The following is an 18,890-nucleotide window of genomic DNA, read 5'->3' on the forward strand; positions in this document are numbered from 1 at the left end:
TCACACAAAATTCTAAAAGAAAGAAATTGCCAGCAAGTATCATCAGTGATTGGTAAATGCAGTGGGCCAGGAGGCCGGGGACATGGCTTGAGTTAAGAGCACTGTTGCTCTTCCAGAGGACCCTGGTTCAATTCCCAGTACCCACACATCAGCTCATAACCATCTATAGCTCCTAGGGGATCTGATGCCTTTTTCTGGCTTCCTTGGCTATCAGGCATAGATGTGGTATACAACAGACATACATGCAGGTAGAACACCCATGACTATAAAATAAAATAAAAACTAAATGTTTTTAAGTGCCAGATGTTGTGGTACAAACCTTTAATCCCAGCACTCAGATCTCTGTGAGTTCCAGGACAGCCAGGGTTACACGAAGAAACCGTCTCAAAAAGATGAAAAACAGACAAAACAACAACAAAATACTCCTAAAAAATTTTGAAATTAAAAAGTAAATGCAGTAGACCAACACATGATGATAAACAGTGCTGCAAACAGGTCCCATTTTACAAAACCTAACCTCCAACAAGATGGTTAAAAACATGAAACTTTGTAGTTTTGATTCAGCCATAACATGATGGTTAAGAACAAGAAACTTTGTAGCTATGATTCAGCCATACTTGTTCCTCCCTGGAGATGAATCAGTGCTCTTATAAAGGGGACCCCCAAAACTTTTCGCCACCTTGTCTCATGTGTGGACTCACAGAGGACCCCATCTGTGAGGCACAGGACCACAGCAGGTGCTGACTCTGCCATGGCTTTCCTTCTTAGGCTTCCCAGGCTCCAGAGCTGTGAGAAACGTCAGTTGATTTTCAGCTACTCAGTGTGGGTTTTTTTTTTTTTTTTTAATATTGCAGCCTGAAGGGACTAAGAAAAACAGGCTATCTGTTTTGCCAAACAGTTTCCCATTAGATGTGTAACAGTTACGGGGAGAAAACAGAAACTTAGAGTGGAGAAACCAGACACACCCTATGCCAGCTGAACAAAATTGACATCACTAGGGGTCACGTGACTCGGGGGACTGAAAAAGGTGTGTCCTGTCTGAGATGCTCTTGCCTCAGTCTAACTGTAAGCAAACATTAGACTAACCCAAACTGAGAGAGGGAGTTCGAAATACTCGCCAGCGTCAAGGTTGAGGTTCACCAAGATGGGGTGGCAGGCATTTTCACACAATAGTGTAATGAGAGATTTAGGATTGGGTTCTGGACTAAAAGAAGGACATTTAAAGGAACAATTGGCAAAATTTGACTAAAACCTTCCCATAGCATATCTGTGGCCATATTCCAGTGATCCCAACACTGGAGAGGCTAAGACAGGAAGGTAATTGAGGTCAAACCCACATTAAACTACATAGCAAGATCCAGTCTCAAAACAAACAAACAAACAAACCGTACTGTGTCTCTACTAATCCTAATTATTCAAAGGTTTATTTTTATTTTATGTGTCTGTGTTTTATCTTCACATATGTCCGGTCACCCCATGCATTCAATGCTCTCGGAGTCCAGAAGAGGGCATCAGATCCCCTGGATTTGGAGTTACAGGGGTTTGTTTGTCTGTGGGTGCTGGGAACTGAACAGGGGTCCTCTGGAAGAGCATCCAGTGCTTTTAACCACTGAGCCATCTCCCCAGCTCCCCAATCCTAGTTTCAATGACCATATGTCATGTTCGGTTCTGAATTTGGGAGAGCTAGGTGATGCTTTATAAGCACTATGTAGTTACAGCTTATTTTTACCAGTCCAATTTTTTTCAAAATATAAACCAGCTTTAAAAAACAAAAATTAAAATTTCCAAGCCTTGAGAACTGCTGAAAAGTTTCTTGTTTTACTTTAACTTGATACTAAAATCTACATGTCGAACTGAAGATGAATTTCTCTATGATAAAGGCATAAAAATCTCAGATAATAAGACGGGTAAGTTGTATCCAGCCTCAACTTAAAACAATAACGTGGAGCAGGGACTAGAACTCCATTGGTAAAGTACTTGCCCGGCATGCGCAAGGCCCTGGGTTTGATCCCTAGCTCCACATAAACCAAGTCACCCCTGTGATCCTAGCACTTAGGAGGTAGACACAGGGGGTTCAGAAGTTCAAAGTCATTTTCCTGTACAGAGCAAGTTTGAGGCCAGCCTGGGCTACATGACACCTTGTCTCTATTTAAAAAAAAAAAAAAAAGTAATGTGTTGTGACAGAGACACCTGCTTTTGGCCTCCACGGGCATCGGGCCATACACATAAAATAAGTAAATATAAAAAATAAGTTAAGTAAGGTTTACAGTAATGCTGACATGCTGGATGAGCCTAGGAGGGTGAGGACATAGCTGATGTCTAAAGGACATTAGACAGCACACACCTTTCACCCCAGTGCTTGGGAAGCAGGGGCGGGCATGTCTCTGTAAACTCTAGGCCAGCAAGGGCTACACAGTGAGACCCTGTATCAACAAACAAACAAACAAATGGCAAAATCAAGTAGACTAGGAACACATGAACTACCATTGTGTGCCTTCGTCTGGCTGAGGCAAGGACTTGCAAGGAGGAGCTTATGGGTAGCCCCAGGATATGAGATGAGGTCTGACCAATGTGTCCCCATTTTAAAATTCAGATTGGACTTTGAGAAACTGACAGTGGGACCAAACTGCACCTCGCTCCCAGACCAGTCCCTTAGTGTTGCTTTCTAGAGGGGTGTGACCCTCTTCCCAAGTCAACTTTGCAGGTTGATATCTGAACCTTATGGAGAAAGGGGAAGGAAAAAAAGATGTTTCCCTTAGGGTCACTGGAAGCAGGGAGTGGGGTGGGGGACATAGAGCAAGGGTCCAAGACGGCTGGAGAGGAACATGCCCTGGCTCTGTCACCTTAGAGGGGAAAGTGTGACTTTGAAATCTCAATGCTTTGTACCCTGGTCTACCCAGGGAGATTGACTCCAGCACAGTCACTGTTGGGAAAGCCGCAGAAACAACCAAGAAGACCTGAGCCTGGATCAGAAAGATAAACATCTCCACAAGCCAGGCAGGTCAGACTCAGGGACAGACTCGGGAGATGGGGTTTCCTTAACACATTGTGACAGTTCATAACAGCCTGCTTATACTTTCAAGGCTCCCTAAGTGGGCCTCGTGGGAACATCTCTCTCTCTCTCTCTCTCTCTCTCTCTCTCTCTCTCTCTCTCTCTCTCTCTCTCTCTCTCGTATGTGTGTGTCCCAACATCAATGCAGCTTTTGCATGTTTTTCTTGGAATGTTCTATTTTCTGGTGGCATTTTCCATCTAATCCTTTCAACGACACCCACTGTGTACTAACCCTCTAGGGATACTCTTCGCATCCTCGGAGAAGTAGGCTGCCCCATTTCCCTCGATGCACACAGCCCTCTTGGCCTCTTTTATTTCCACTACATTTTCTAGAGCCACCATTAAAGGAAATATTTCACATTCACCTAATTCCATAATAAGAAAAGCAATTGCACAAACACAAAAACTGGTAACTGACCCTTAACCCCGATGTCTGGGAAACGATTGGATATGGAGACAATGGGGTACAGATAGATTGCTAGCGGAGTAAATGAAGAGACCTCGAAAGAGGGCCCCTGGGGCCTCACCTCAGCCTGCTGTGGCCCTGTGGAAAGGCAGGAACCAGAAGGTCCAGATCTTAAGAGATTTAAAGACAAAAAGGAAATTGGAATTCTTATCTGAAATTCCCTAATCTTTAAATGCTGGCGACTAATTCAAAACAGTATTTTAAAATCCCTTCCTTATAAGCTAACTAGATACGACCCACTGGCATTCAGCCTGTGACATCTGTTCTGTATTACACAGGTGGGACCGTGCGCCTGTGAAAGCCGAGCTATTTCTGTTAATGTGAGCTCATTTGTTCCCACCGGAGGGGAGACAATTAGTTTATAAAAGGGGGAATCGATATAAAAGTTTATTAATGTTGTCCATCACATGAATAGGACTCAGGAGACCCCGCACTACAATTACCCTGATAAGATGTCCCCTGATAGGAACTCAGCGGCTAGACATGCAGGGTGACTTTGGCGATGTGATAAATGGTATTTGTCTCGATCAAATTGCAGGGTGATGCCTGCGGAGGAGGAGGTGCGAAGAAGAGATACGCTCTTTAATCATAAAATCATCTTGATGAAAACAAGGATTTTTGTCATTGTGAATAAGAAAAAATAATGTGGGAAGAAAACAGAGGGTTAAACTCAGGAAGAAAAAGTCAAATTTATCATTATAAACAAATTATATACATGTAATGACAGTATATAATATACAATTATATATAATATATCAATATATTATATAATTTTATAAAACCTGTAGATATAATATATATAATGAGTGTCTACCTATGAAACCAATGAGTTAAGAATATTTAGAACTAATAAGGGAATTCAGTAAAGAAACCATATGCAAAACAAACATATGACAGCCAGCTATTCCCCCCACACAAGCAGGCACCAAGTAGAAAGTATAATAGAAAAGAAACACAGTTATTTTATCCACCCCAGCCACAAAGGTGACTGGGAATGAAGCGGGCAAGGGGCTCAAAACAACCAAAACAATCTGGGGAAGAAAGGTGAAAGGTTGGAGGACTCACATTTCTTGTTCCAAGATGGAGGAAAGATAGAGCAGCCCGGACACAGGTTCCGGCATGAGTGTGTCAAAGGAGAGAAATAGGGCCGAGAGTCAACGTCCACACCCTCACTTTTCAGCCACAAGGGCCAAGAGCTTCCGCGAGGGAAATGAATTGTCTTTTCCACAGACAGTGCTGACGCCGCTGGGTATCCACATGCAAAGCAGTGGAGCTGGCTCACACCACACACAAACCTTAATTCAAAACAGTTGAAAGCCCCGTCAGAGATAAGACCACGGAACTCACAGAAGAAAACATGGGTGTAGATTTTGGTCCTCCTCCTACAGTTATGTTGTAGCTTCTTAGAAATTATCAAAAACAAAGGCAATGAAAATGAGAAACTAAGTAGACATCATGAAAAATTAAAACTCGTGAGCTTCATGAACACCACAAAGTGTGGGAACTCATGCCTTTCATCCCAGCACTTGGGAGGCAGAGGCAGGTGGATCTCTATGAGTTCAAGGCCAGCCTGGTCTACAGAGTGAGTTCCAGGATAGCCAGGGTTACATAGAAAAACCCTGTCTTGCAGAGGGTCAGGATTGGTTCCTTGCACCCACATGGTAGCTCACAACCATAGTAACGCCAGAGTTAGGAGTTCTGATCCCTTTCCTAGGCTCCTCAGGCACCTGCATGCACATGCCTGCCCCCAACTCACACAGATAGAGTTTTAAAGTCTTTTTCTTTTTTTTAAGAAAAAGACTACCATAAGGAATTGAAAAGATAACACAAAACAGAAGATTTTTCTAGATCATGGTAGGAGAAGACAATTTGAATCTGAAACAGATCAAGAATGCTTACAACTCCCAGATGGTGGCGCACGTTTTTAATCCCAGCACTCAGGAGGCAGAGGCAGGCGGATCTCTGTGAGTTTGAGGCCAGCCTGATCTACAGAGCTGTTCCAGAGCAGCCAGGGATACAGAGAAATACTGTCTTGAGAAACAAAAAACAAACAACCAAAACAACAACGAAAGTATTCCTACAACTCAATAATAAGTAATCTTAAAATGGGCAAAGGGTCCAAACGGGCATTTCTCTAAAGAGAATGTATGAATGGCCAAGCATGTGAAAAAATGCCCAGCATCATCAGACAGCTGCCAATCAAAATTGCAGCGAACTGTTTTACGCAGTTATTGGAGAGACTAACGGGTGTTGGCAAGGAGGGGAACAGTTAGAACTCTCAGACTTCTGCTGCTCCTGGGAGCATTAAATGGCACATCCAGCTTGGAAAATAGTCTGGTGATCCCTCAAAATACTAAAAACAGAGTTACCACAGAACCTAGCAATTCTAATCCTAGATATAAACCCGAGAGAAATAAAAACACATGTCCAGCACAATATCCTGCACATGGACGTCCGTAAGAGCATTGCTCATGATGGTCAAAGACAAAAGTAGTACATATGTCCATCAGCTGAGCAGTAGATAAATGTAGTATGGTTTTATGTGGGAGGAGGGGGTGTGTTTCAAGACAGGGTGTCTCTATGTAACAGCTCTGGCTGTCCTGGAACTCACTTTGTTGACCGGACTGGCCTCAAACTCACAGATTGCTGCCTGCTTCTTCCTCCTGAGTAATGGGATTAAAGGCCTGTGCCACCACCCTGGCAAATGTAATGTTTTTACACAACGGATAGTCCTTGGTTGAAGGAGAAATGCAGTTGTGATGCTTGCTACACAACAGATAAACTTTGCACATATTATGATAAATGAAAGCAGCCACCTAAAAGGGACCACACATTGTTTGATTCCATTTATATGAGCTGTCCAGGGCAGACAGCTCTGGAGAGACAGAAAATAGACTGATGATCGCCTAGGGGTGGAGGGTTTGGGGAGCAGGAAGTTAAAACTGGTGGGTGTTTGATTTCTTTTGAGCGTGTTGAAAATGTTCAAAACTTGAATGTGGTCATAGCTAAATGATTTTGAGTATATTAAAATACACTGGTTTGTGTGTGTGTGTGTGTGTGTGTGTGTGTGTGTGTGTGTGTGTGTGTGATCTAGGCTAGTGATCTATCCTTGAGCTTGCTTGCTTGCTCTCTACGCTCCCACCGCTCTGAGGTAGGATGTTACTAAGTTCTCAGGCTTGAAATCCCAGATCTTGAATTGCTCTGTAACCAAAGAAGGTCTTGTGCCACCAGCCTGCCTGACTTTGAGTTGGAAATTTTAAATGACTGAGTTATTTGATATGTGAGACATATCTCCATAAAATTCTTATAAAAACTATAAATTTGTTCAGCGAGACCGGTTTTAACCCAGGCTTTTTCAGACCCAGGCCAGCTGGCCTTGGTGAGTTCCCGATAGAACATCCCCATTGTCTCAGTGTATGGGTGCACCCCTCGCGGTCCTGAGTTCCTTGCTCGTGCTCTCTCTCCTTCTGCTCCTGATTTGGACCTTGAGATTTCAGTCTGGTGCTCCATTGTGGGTCTCTGTCTCTGTCTCCTTTCATCGCCCGATGAAGGTTAATATTCAGGAGGATGCCTATATGTTTTTCTTTGGGTTCTCCTTCTTATTTAGCTTCTCTAAGAACCCGAATTATAGGCTCAATGTCCTTTATTTATGGCTAGAAACCAAATATGAGTGAGTACATCCCATGTTCCGTGGTCCTTGGACTTCCCACAGGGCAGGGAACCCTGATTGCTCTTTGGGCTGATGAGGGAGGGGACTTGATTGGGGGAGGGGGAGGGAAAGGGGAGGCGGCGGTGGGGAAGAGACAGAAATCGTTAATAAATAAATAAATAAAACTATAAATTTGGTCTGGGGGTGTGGTTTAGTTGGTAGAGTACTTACCTAGCAGGTACCTGAGACGTCCTTGGTTCGATCCCCAGGACTGAATGAAATGAGGTATATCTGAATTCACAGCATTCAGGAGATAGAGGCAGGAGGATCAGAACTTCACAGTGACACTCAGGTACATCGTGAGACTGAGGCCAGCCTGGGTACCTAAGATACATAAGACTTTGCCCTTTCATTTATGACAGACAAAGTATCCCTGGTTAGCCTGGAACTCATTATGTAGATGGGGTTGGCCTCAGACTCACAGAGATCTTCCTACCTCTGCCTCCTGAGTGCTGGGCTTAAAGGCCTGCGCCACTACCATCTGGCAGTTGTAAGCATTCTTAATGTACTCCAGATTCAGATGATCTTCTCCTACCATGATTTAGAAAAATGTCCTATTCTGTGTTATCTTTTCAATTTCTTATGGTATCCTTTTCTCCCTCTGACCCTAGGTACTGGGACTGGTGCCCTGTGCCACCGTGCCCAGCAACAAGACATTTTACTCTGAATTTCAAAGCGATTGTATGAAGTATGCTATTTTTTTCTCACATGAGTGTATTGTTATAGTATGGTCGCACTCAAAAGCCCACTAAGGGTTGGAGGGTCAAAGCAGTTTTACACTTCATCGTGCAACCATCTTTAAAGGATGGTCAAGAAACTTCCAGAGGACTAGAAATGAGGCAGAAGTTGCTGTCCGAGATGAAAATATTCTAGAAAGCCCCAGAATTTAAGTACTGTGGCATCAGGCATAGGCACATGCCTGCAATCCCAATAGGAGGGAGACCAAGGCAGGAGGGGTTCAGGTTTTTGGACAGCCTAGGGCTACAGAGCAAGCTCCTGTCTCAAAGTGCTTTTGCTTTTTTTTTTTTTTTTTTTGTCTGATTTTCTTTCTTAATTTTTCTGTTTTTTGTTGGTTTTCTTTTTGGAGGAGAGGGTCTGGAGAGAACATGAAGTTACCTGGGTAGGAAGGATCTAGGAATAATTTCATTTGTATGAAAAATTTAAGTAAGCCTTAAAAAAATCCCAAATAACAGAATAACTGAGTGATGAATGAAGTGCCTGGTTCTAGTGTCGACCGTGCAATAGAGCAAGGAAGTGAAGTTTATCTGTCAGAAGCGAAGATGAAGCCAAAACATGTTAAAAGAATAAGACCCATTATTCAATAAATGGTCTAAGTTGACAACTAACAAATTCTTAGGAGGAAAAATCAGTATGGGTTACACCTCACATTGTAGACTACTAAAAATCAGTGACTGAAAACTCCATTGATCAAAATTAAACTGAAAGAGTCTGAAAGAAGAAGGAGAAAACATACATGCGACGTTGGAATGGTGGCTGGCACCAAACTCAGAAATGAGGAAAGAAACGACTGATTTAAATACGTGGAGTTGTAATCGCCATAAACACTCATGAAAAGGCAGATGACATTCCGTGACAAAAATCCTCACAGCACATAGCAACAGTTTCCAACCTTAAGATATAGTGCATTTGACAGGAAGTTTACGTGCCCAGAATAAAAGTGAAGAGATAAGCAGGCAGTTCGTTCTAGGTGTTCAAGCATCAACAAGCCTGGGAAAATGTGGATATGCTTAATGCAAAAAGGACAAAAACAGAATGCATGTAAACTTCCACCGACGACAGACAACAGAAACAGAAATCATATCATGCTGCCTTTCCGAACATTTGGGGTCTGAAGTTCCCTAGGGGGTCACAAGATGCGTAACGTTGGGGTTGTATATGTAAGCTCAGTATCTACAACACCGAGCCCAGGAACCCCACTTTCAGGGACTTGTGTGAAGGAAAGAAATATTCTCTAAAGCACACGAACTTTCTAAAATTGATATTTATCACTGTTTCAAGTATTTATTTTCTTTTTAATTGTGTGTGTGTGTGTGTTTGTGTGTGAGTGTGTGTGTGTGTGTTCTATGTGCACATGAGGGCGGCGACCCTTGGAAGACAAGAGGGTGTGAGATCTCCTGACGCTAGAGTTACAGGCAGCCGGGAGCTGTCATTGTTAATCTATAGAATTGTAGAGCATTATGAAAATATAATTAGTAAAGATAAAAATAAGCGTGGTTTCAAGACAGCGCGGAGACTAGAAAAACAGCACTTGTGGAGCGTGCCCAGCACAGTCACCTCCCCTCTCCGGAAAATAGAGACAGCATATACCTTTCTAACCTAGGAACTCTGTCTGTATTTACAGAAATTTTATGAGGTTCTTTGTTTAGTGTAATTTATTTATGTGTATGAGTATTTTACCTGAATGTATGTATGTGCTCCGTGTACCTGCCGGATTCCTGTGGAGGTCAGAAGACACTATTGGGTTTCCTAGACTTGTAGCTAAAGATGGTTGTGAGCCACTGTGTGAGTGCTGGGAACTGAACATATGTCCTCAGCGAGAGCAGCAAGTGCTCTTACCTGCTGAGCCATCTCTCCAGTCCCTAACCTAGAAACTCTGCTTCTAGGATTCGGTTTTAAAAGTTCCAACAGAAAGGGATGTGCACACATACATGTATGCATATGCACACACACACACACACACACACACACACACACAGAGGTTTGTAGCTAAAACGGCAGGCATTACTGATAAAACAACAACAACAACAATTCCTTTGATCTCATTTTTCTCTTTGAAGGAGGGTCCCTATGTAGTCCTGGCTCTTCTGGAACTGTCTATGTAGAGTAGGCCAGCCTGGAACTCACAGAGATCCTCCTGACGGCTGGGGTTAAAGGTGTGCACCAAATCACCTGGCCTTCCTTCAATCTTAATGAGGAACAGACTAGATAAAATGTGATGGTAGATAGCTTAAATGAAAAGACAAGCTGAAATTTAAGAAAGGACAATTCTGCTCAAAGACCAGCATGAAGTGCAGGCTAAGCTGAAAACAAAACAAGCAAACAAAACAAAGGGAAGAGGAAATAAATAAAAGGAGAAAGCGTTAGTTACAGTTTATTCTGTTGCTGTGACCAAAAGGAACTGGGGAGGAAAGATTTTATTTCACGTTATCACTGAGGAAAGCCAGAGTAGGAAAATGAAGGCCTGCTTGCCTTTCCACGTTACCTCTGAGCAAGAAAGCCTGGCAGAAACCATGGAGGGTTGCTGCTTGCTAGCGGGCTCACAGCGCCATGCTTAGCTAACCTAGGACCATCTAGCTGCCCAGGGAGCGGTGCCACCCACGGTGAGCTCCACCCTCCCACGTCAATTATTAAGACAATGCCCCTATGCATGCCCACAGGCCAACCTGTCTCATTTGAGACTCCTTCTCTGGTGTCTCTGTTTGTGTCAAATTGACAGTTATAGCTAACTAGGACAGAGACACAGACAGACAGAGAGACAGACAGACAGACTGAAAGTAAAAGGATGGAAAGAGAAAAAGAAAGGCTCTGCAGATACGAACTCCACCGGCAGCGGTGGTGAGTCAAGAAGATTTCAGAGCCAGACGGAAGAGCGGAAAAGCGTCATGGTCTGAATAGGCAATGCCCCTGCAGACTCAGGTCTTGGACTCCGTCCCTAGTTAGTGGTGCCCATTTAGGGCCATGTGGAAGCCTTTGGAGGCAGAGCCTGGAGGAATCAAAGCACTGGGGCACAGCTTTCAAGGTTCTGTCTGGTCCTCAGTTTCTTCCGTGTTCTCTGCTCCCTGCCCACAGTGAGGTGAACAGCCACCTCTTCCCCCTGCCTCGCCAATGGAGCCAAGGAGTGGGGACTGGACTCTAGAACTAGAACCCAAAGTCAAACTTTCCTCTAAATTGTTCTTCCCAGTGTTTGGGTCACAGTGTGGGGAGAAGTGACAAGTATGACAAGCTTTATGAGAGGCAGAGATGGAGCTGGTGCGGTGGCGGGCATGCCTGTAGTCCGAGACACTCCAGAGGCTGAGGCAGGAAGACTGATGGTCAGGAGTTCAAAGTCTGCCTGAGAAGCATAGCAAGCACAACCCCACCTCTGTCTGAGTGTCTGTCTGTCTGTCTGTCTTTTTCTTTCTCTCTCACACACATACATATCATGCAGTAATACACTCATAATTCGTGCCTTTAATCCCAGTACTTGGAGGTCAGAGAGAGTAAGCAGAGCTCCGTGACTCTGAGGCTAGCCTGGTCCACATCAGTACATTGAGGCTAGCCTGGTCCACATCGGTACACTGGGGGTTCCAGATCTAACAGAGTTACCTAGTGGGATCCTTTCTCCAAAAACAGAAAGGGATGAAGAAAAGAAAAATAGTAGCAACACTATAGATTTGGCTTTTTAACTAATCTGGATTTGATGGATATATATATAAAGATAGAGAGAGCCCTGAACACAATGATTAACAAATCATATTCCTCTCAAACACACGCACAGAACATTTACTGAGATGAATCATGTACAAACCACAAGGAACATCTCATCTCAGAACCTTCCAGAGAACTGGTACCATGCAGACTACATTTCTGACCACAGTGCTGTTCAGTTAAGTGTCAAAAACAAAAACCAAAAAGTTTCCAATTATCACAAAACTGGACACTTTTAAATAGTGCCCTGTCAAAGAGATCTAGAAAGATGATGGAAAAAATAAGTTCTATTAACCAAATGATAATGAAAATATTGTATATCAAAACTGTAAGACACTGGAAAAATTGAAAAAAGTCCCCACCCCACAAAAAAAGGCCCAATAGGGCTGGAGTGCAGCTCAGTAGTGGAGCCTGTGTGTAACATGCCAAGGGTCCTAAGTTCAATCCCTAACACCACATTTAAAAACAGAAAAGGGCAGTTGTGGCGCACACCTTTAATCCCACCAGCACTTGAGAGACAGAGGCAGGTGGATCTTTGTGAGTTCAAGGCCAGCCTGGTCTACAGAGGGAGTGCCAGAACAGGCTTCAAAGCTACATAGAGAAACCTTGTCTCGAAAAAGCAAAAACAAAAAAACATAAAAAGGGACTGGGAGGTGATGGACTTTAATCCTAGCACTCAGGGGGCAGAGCAGGTGGATCTCTGTGAGTTTAATGACAGCTTGGTCTACAGTGCAAGAATCAGGCCAGCCAGGGCCACACAGTGAGACCCTGTTCCAAAAACAAAAAACCCTCCCCAAAAGCAAGCAAACAAACAAACAAATTCTCTTAAAAACAGAAAAGGAGCCTTTGAGAGGCTCGGTGGATCAGGGTGACTGCCACTACAGCTGACCACCCGAGAACCAAATAAAGACAGACGATGGTTGCTTGAAAACACAGTCATACACCTGGGAAGACAGATACGAAGTAGAAAGCACAAATAAATGGCATTGCGACTGAGGAGGAAGACGCGGCTGCAGATGAAGTCGAGGGTGGGAATTGAGATGAAGAAACAACAGACCCATATAGAAAAGCTGGCATTGGGGGTGGTAGTGCTCCCTCTGCTGGACGATAGCTGCAATGCACCCGCCAGGAAATTTAGTGGGTTTGCTGTGTCTTGTACAGGAGGCAGGACAGCGGGTCTCAGTGGGAGGCCTTTGTGGGAGTGGGGGAGTAGCCTTAGATCGCAGTCCTCTGGGAGCAGGAAGCTGTGGTTGCTAGTTTTTGCACACACTGTCAGCATGGACGCATGGGCCAGTAGAAGGCTTTACCAGTTCCTATTGTTTAGGGATTTCGGTTCTTGACATGGCCACACTCATGTCAACGGAACACATTCACTCAGCACTCCAACAGCTCCCTCAAGTATTGTAATTAACTTCACAGCAATAAATTTCAAAACTTAAGGGAAATGGGGATTTAAAAAAAAAAAAAGACAAACTAAGACCATGAAGAAATAGAACATGTCTAGGTGCCTTGTTTAACATGTCAGAATACAGGACTTGAGTCTGTGGCTCAATGGTTAGCTTGGAACCTTGCTAAGCAGGAAGCCTTGGTCGCCAACCTTAGCACTATTCAAACAGGGTCTGAAGGCTCATGCTATAATCCCATGAGAGGTGGAAAGACGGTCAGGAGTTCAAGGTCATCCTCTGCTCTGCTGGGAGAGGGACGAGAGACTGACTCAAAACAAACTTGAAGAGCAATCTTAAATAGTTTTCAAAAATGGCTTAGATTCCTTTAATCCCAGCACTCGGGAGACAGAGACAGGCGGATCTCTGTGAGTTCGAGGCCAGCCTGGTCTACAAGAGCTAGTTCCAGGACAGGAACCAAAAAGCTACGGAGAAACCCTGTCTCGAAAATCAAAAAAAAAAAAAAANAAAAAAAAACCTAAAAAAAAAAAAAAAAAAAAAAAAAAAAAAAAAAAAAAAAAAAAAAAGGCTTAGATTACTTTACAGATGAGTTCTACCAAACTTCCAAGAATGGGTCATTCTAGTCATGTCCAAACTACCTTCAAGAAAATTAAAGTCCCCAGGTTTTTTTTTTTTTTAATCCTGTATGGCTTGGAACTCTACATAGATCAAGCTGGTCTCATCTTGGATATCGGTTTGCCCCTACTTTCCAAGTGCTGGGATTAAAGTCATGTGCAACCACACCAAGCCATCCCCAGCTCATTACAACCTTGATACCAGAACTAGATAACGATAATGGAAGAGCTGGGCATGATAGCACCCAGCATTCAGAAGGTAGAAGCATCTCTGTGAGCTGAGGCCAGCTTGGTCTACAAAGAGTGTCTTAGTTAGGATTTCTATTGCTGTGAAGAGACACCATGACCATAGCAACCTCTTATAAAGGAAGAACATCTAATTGTGAGGTGGCTATATTTTCAGAGGGTTAGTCCATTGGCATCATGGTGCCTCATGGTGCGTGCGGGCAGACGTGGTGCTGGAGAAGTAGCTGAGTGTCCTGCATCTCAACAGGAAATAAACTGAGACACTGGGGGTGTGGCTTGAGCTGAGACCTCAAAGACCCCCTCCACAGTGACATACTACCTCCCACAAGGCCACACCCACTCTAACAAAGCCACGCCTCCTCGTAGTGCCACTCCCTTTGGGGGCTATTTACTTTTAAACCAACACAAACACACACACACACACACACACACACACACACACACACACACACACAGAGTTCCAGGCAAGTCAGGGCTACCTGGAAAGACCCTGTCTTTAAAAGAAAAATCATGTGAGAAGAATTTCAGGCCTATTTGTCAGCCTCCACGTAGAGATTCTGGGAAAACAAAAATGATGACACAATATGACCACTCACAGGTTTGTCCCAGGAAAAAAAAACAAGGGTAATTTGACAGGAGAAAATTCCACAATGTCATTCATCATGCTGTGTGGAAAGGAAATAGACCTTGTGATCACTTGATTGAATGCTGAGAAAGCACGGGTAAAATATAATATTCTAAGTTTGTGAAACAACAAGAAGCTGTTAGAAAACAAAACTGGAACTCCCTTAACCACAAGTAAGGTATCTAAAAACACCCGTCACAAGCAACTGCACAAGACGCCTTCAAGATGGGAAGTGCAGCGCACTTGGTAGAGAGATGCCTAGAATGCACGAAGCCCTGGGTTCAGTCCACAACACCCCATTAAACTGGGCACAGTGGCATACACCTGTAATACCAACACTTGGGAGGTGGAGGCAGGAGGAGCAGAAATCACGTTCATTGCCAGCTCCAGTGAGAGTCCGTGACCATCTGGGCTACCTGAGAACCGTCTTACAAACACATCATTAGAAGCATCCTCTTTAAGATCAAAAGCAACAGTCTAGAGAGATGGCTGAGTGGTTAAGAGCACTGGTTGTTCTTTCAGAGAACACGGATTCAATTCCCAGCACCCACATGTCTGCAATTCTAGTCCCTCTGGCTGCTGTGGGCACCAGGCATGGTACACATACATACACACAGTTGTAAAAACTCATATTCATAAAAATAACAATAAAATAAAAACAAATCTTCAAGAATAAAACCAGAAGCCAGACGCACCATAAATGAGCCTTACAATTTATCCTAAGTAAAATAAAGACCCTCCCCCAAAGGTTACAATAGAGCACATATTGTAGAATTTCATTAGGATAAAATGTTCAGGATATTCAAATTCATAAAGAAGAGAGTCAGTGTTGTTTGCTGGGAGAGGGTTGGTTAGAGGGACACAGTGTGATTTGGCTGCTGCTGGTAGAGACGGGATTTCTATTTGAGGCGCTGAAAATGTTTATTTTGGCTGCACAAGTCTAAATAGAACAAAACCCACCAAATACCAGGATAAAATTGGTGAATTGTCTGAGATGGGAATTTTATCTCCGTGAAAGTGCTCTTGAAAAGGCAGGTGAAGAGCTGTAGTATTTTGCCAAGAAACATGAATCTGGAATCAAAGCATAGAGACTCAAAACAGTCAGGGGCATGAGGATTTGAGTCTGAATTCCAAGGAACCTCGTAAAAAGCCATGCATGGCTGCACATACCTCTAACCCCAGAGTTGGGGGACAAACTGGTGGATCAGGGTAGCTCCCTGACCATCCAGCCCAACTGAATGTCTTGTTCAGTGGGTCTCAAGAGAATAAGGTAAAGAATGACAGAAAAAGACAACTGGCTTCCGCTTCTGGCTTCCACAGGTGTGTGTAAGCACACACATACTTACACAGACATGCATACCACACAGGCACATGAGTGCATACACACACACACAAGCACATCACATACACAGGCACATGAATGCATACACACATATATACACACAAGCACATCACATCATATACATGCACATGAGCACCCCCACACACGCACACATGCGTGCACACCAGACACAAAACAAGAACATTCGATAGTTACCCTTTTATTCACCATTGCATTAGAGATCAGAGTGGGAACACTAAGGCAACAAAACAGTTCATTTTAAAGGCATTGCAAGAAAAGAATTAAAGATTATTATTTGTTATCATATGATGGCCCGCAGAGGAAAAAAAAAAGAGGCAGAGAAATCATTAAGAATAAAAACAGAAGCCTGTAGTGACTCTTTTTTGTCGGACTTTCTTTGGACCACTGCCCCCAAAATAATGATAGGAAACTTTTATTAATTATGAAATCTTGGGCTTTAGCTTAAGTTCATTCCTAACTAGCTCTTATGACTAAATTAATCTATGTTCTGCCATGTAACTTTTTTTTACCATTCTTTACTTGCTCCGTGTCTCGCTGGCATCTCCTGCCACACCAGATTCTAACCTTCACTTCCTCTGTCTTCCTGGAAGTCCCGCCTATCCTCTCCTGCCTAGCTATTGGCCGTTCAGCTTTTCATTAAACCAGTCACAATGACACAACTTCATGCAGTGTACAAATATACAACAGAAACCAGGCAGTGGCAGTGCATACCTTTAATCCCAGAGAGATCTACAGAGCGAGTTCTAGGATAGCCAAGGCTACTCAGAGAACCCCTGTCTCAAAAATCAAAGTAAACAAACAAACAAATAAAATAAAAACAGAAGTCAGCAAGATGGCTAGCTGAAGGAAATATTTCTGAACAACAAAGAATCCATTGACATGTTCCAGCAGCTAAAAAATATTCTAAAAATTTATAACAACAACTCAATATAAATATAAACATATATAAACTATAAAACATGTACAAGGCAATACATAGAATTAAATATGTAAAACTTCACCAGAAAACATTTAAAAGCTGAACTGGTAAGGCATTCTATTTTCATGGATAAGCTGTACTGTGAAAATGTCAGATCTGTTTAAATGGATAGGCAGGATTCAAGCATTTCCAAAACGGCCAGAACCTCCAAAATGTGTTCCTCCATGAAAGCAAATGGGAACCATAGCAAAATCAACAACAACAAAAACCCAGAAAACAAAGCCCAAACAAACAAAAAAAAAACAACAACAATAACAAAACCCAAACCTATGGAATCTGGCTAACCAAAAGATTTCAGTAACAGGAGAGAGAGCACAAGAGTCATAGCTGACTTTCAGAACAATGAGCTTCATGGTCTTCAGCTCCTCCATCTCTTTCTCTTTTTCTCCCCATCTCTGGCACAGACTTGAAGAGCAGGAAACCCCCTTCCTAAAAAACTGGCACCATTTGACCTGTCTGACATCCCCCTGGAAAAGCCCCATTCCTAGATCTTGGGGTTTTTTTGTTTGTTTGTTTTTAATTTTTTTTTTTTTTTTACTCCTTTTCTGTACTTTTGAGGTTTTGTTTTGATTTGGGCTGACTGGGAGCTTGCTCTGTGAGCCAAATCCAACTCCCAGGGCCTAGAAGGGAAGCGGAGGTAATCGTTGAACAATGCAGCTGCCCCAGGCAGCAAAAGCAGCTAGCACAGAGAAACGCCTGGGAAACCCGGGGAACGTGTTATCATGAAGGACACCTGGAGACCGCACACAGGTGCTAGGCCGTGTGCACGTGCAGAAATACTCCACACATGCCCTGTCTCTCCTTGCTGTGAACACACACTGACAAGAAGCCACTGACGAAGAAAGGCTTTGTCTGGGCTGATGTCCATCGGTCCATCCTGACAAGGAAGGCATGGTGGTAGGGTAGTCAAGCTGCTGGCCACACCACACTGTATCCAAGGCAGGAGGCAGGGTGAGAGGAACGATGTGGATTAGCCCACTTTCTCCTTTTCATTCAGACCGGGCCCCCAGCCCGTGGGAAGTGGCAGCCACATTCCAGGTGGGTCTCCCTTCTGCAAAACCCTTTAACGAACACATTCAGAGCCGTGCCTACTAAAGATCTTAAACCAGCCACAGCCAACAGCAAAGATCGACCATCACATCGAGAGGGGCCTAACCTCTCACCGCCGAAGTTCTACTCACATGTGAAGACAGGTGAGGTGGGGTGGTGAACTCTCAGAGCTTGGAGGGAATTCCCAAGCACTGAAGGACCGTGCCTTTCAGCCATCAGCGGTCCTCTTAGCTAACTGAGCAGGCACTTCCTTGGGCACCTAGGACTTTGTTCTAGGCTAGGAAATACAGGCTAGAATTAGCAGGAGAGCACACAACTTCAATCCCAACACTGGAGAGGCAGGGATAGTCTGATCACTATGTGTTCATGGCTAACCTGGACATAGAAAGTTCCAGAACAGCCAGAGTTACATGATGAGAGCCTGTCTCACTAGATAGATGATAGATAGATAGATAGATAGATAGATAGATAGATAGATAGAATGATCGATAGATAGATAGATAGAATGATCGATAGATAGATGATAGATAGATAGATAGATAGATAGATAGATAGATAGATAGATAGATAGACAGACAGATGGACAAAGTCACAGAACAAACAAGTAGTTCTGCTGTTTGTACAACAATAACAACAAAAGCAATATAGGCTGAAAGAGGTGTGATTAATTTCTTTATATAACTCTTTTTAAAGCTTATTTTTATTTCGTGTAAGATTGTGTTTGCCTGCTTGTATTTTCAGATCATTTGTTCATGGTACCCTAAGAAGTTAGAAGAGGGTGTCAGATCCCCTTTGTAGACTGGTGTGAATCACAATGTGGGTGATGAAACAGAACCCAGGTCGTCTGGAAGAGTAGCCATTGCTCTTAGTCACTGAGCCGTTTCTCCAAACCTCATTTCCAACTTTAAACGTCCTGTTGCGAGGGCTGGAGAATGTCGCTTAGCTGACAGTGTTT

Source organism: Alexandromys fortis, unplaced genomic scaffold, assembly GCF_014885135.2.
Source record: "Alexandromys fortis isolate MF-2015 unplaced genomic scaffold, M_Fortis_MF-2015_v1.1 scaffold_84, whole genome shotgun sequence".
NCBI lineage: Eukaryota > Metazoa > Chordata > Mammalia > Rodentia > Cricetidae > Alexandromys > Alexandromys fortis.